Below are 2,362 nucleotides of genomic sequence, written 5' to 3' on the forward strand. Positions count from 1 at the left end.
TTACTACCTACTCCTTTTCTACATACTGAGCAGGGCCATCTACCTGAAAACCCCTTCAGGTATATATGTATATATATATATATATATGTATATATATATATATGTATATATATATATATGTATATATATATATATATATATATATATATATATATATATATATATATATATATATATATATATATGTATATATATATATATATATATATGTATATATATATATATGTATATATGTATATATATATATATGTGTGTATGTATATATATGTGTATGTATATATATATATATATATAAATATATATATATATATATATAAATATATATATATAATGTGTGAGAGAGAGAGAGGCAGACAGACAGATAGAAAGTAGTGTGTGTGAGTGTATACTAACTCATAGGGCTGATGAGGCACAACTGAAGACTTCAACTTCATGTTCAGTGTCAAAAGAAAAGACGCAGTGGAATGTTACCGCTGTTACCTGTGACTTCTCCATGTTACACCCGATACGCATGCACAGGTACATTCTTCCTTACACACACACACACATGCATTGTGTGCTGCCTGTCAAACTGGTGGTATGTACCTCCCAATGTAAACGACAAACAAGGATCATAGACATATCTGCTTGTCCCATACATTGGGTCAGATGAATATTTTTAACTGCTTGACCTTTCGTGATTCAGGGGTATCGATCCACTGGGAATTAGTACAACTCTCCCCTACACACGCACACACAGAGCCCACAACTAGCTTTACCACAACCACCTCAGCTCACTGAATCAGGGATATAAGTGCACATTGTTGTCGAGAGCCGACTGCAAGATTGGTGCTTTTGATCTATAATACACTTTGCTGTTGTTCAGCCATTCTGATTTGACACCTCTGCATTGTGCCTATCCGAAGACTGAGAGACTGAGCCATTCAAGAGTGCTGTAATTGTTTAATTGGATGCAAACAGTTTGTTGGGACCAGCTGATATCCTGTTAGCTGCAGTTGTCCATCACACAAGGAAGGGTGTGTTTTAGCCCTTTAGCATTTAAACCAACGATAGCTGCCCAAAATATTCTTCCTGTTTTATGTTCAAACTGGCCTGATCCAGCCTTTCACACCTACCCTACAATGTTAGTCTATAAAAAAAAATAGTCACATAATCGAAATCTCAAGGCTACAAGACAATATCTGATTAATTCAAAATGATGTGAATAAATAAGCATTACATTTGATCAAATAATCTGAAACTAAAGAGTTAGGGGTAGGAGAGAAAGTGGTTGAGCTTTTAATGGGATTAAAGATTGTGGAGATTATGTGTGTATGTGGAGTAATTACTGATAAATTTCAATAGCTGTCCTCTCCACTTTAGGTTTGTGCCCCTAGTTCCTACATGTTCCTATATGTATGCATATCGTAGGAAACAAAACTGTGGGGGTTAGGAAGGGCATCCAACTATAGAAACCATGCCAAAACAGACGGTGAAGCTTGGTGCAGTCTTCTCCCCAGCCAGCTCCTGTCAAACCGTCCAACCCATGCCAGCATGGAATGCAGACATGAAATGATGATGATGATTTTATATAAATATATATATATATATATATATATATATATATATATCGTTGTTGTCCTGAAGTGTACACTTTTGCAGTGTGTTGATGGCACTAAAATGAAAGTCTTTCCGATAAAGTGAGTTCTCCCATCAGATAAAACCATAGTCTTACTTGCTTCTGACTTTCTCATGTTTTCTTGGCTGAGATATTGGGGTGGTTTTCCATTGCCTTCCCCCAACTAGATGGCTGCTGGCCCCCAGGGAGCTCATCCGCCTTTTGACAAGCCTTGTTTTTAGTCCTGCTGGGTGTCCAGACACCCTCCTCACAAGAGTAGCTAACTACACAAGTGGGAGAGTTGGTTTGGTCACCGACCATCCAACCATGAAGCATGTACTTGTTTCCATGGTACCAGTATCAGATCTAATCGTCCTGTGATGAGATCTCTGACCTAATATTTTGTGTGTGTGTATGTGTATACACACACTGATAGATACATACACACACACACAAATATATATATATATATATACATATATATATATATATATATATATATATACACTCTTTACTCTTTTTACTCTTTTGTTTCAGTCATTTGACTGCGGCCATGCTGGAGCACCGCCTTTAGTCGAGCAAATCGACCCCAGGACTTATTCTTTGTAAGCCTAGTACTTATTCTATCGGTCTCTTTTGCCGAACTGCTAAGTTACGGGGACGTAAACACACCAGCATCGGTTGTCAAGCGATGTTGGGGGGACAAACACAGACACACAAACATATACACACACACACGCATATATATACATATATACGACGGGC

This window comes from Octopus bimaculoides, chromosome 21 (assembly GCF_001194135.2).
Source record: "Octopus bimaculoides isolate UCB-OBI-ISO-001 chromosome 21, ASM119413v2, whole genome shotgun sequence".
In the NCBI taxonomy this organism is placed as follows: Eukaryota; Metazoa; Mollusca; class Cephalopoda; order Octopoda; family Octopodidae; genus Octopus; species Octopus bimaculoides.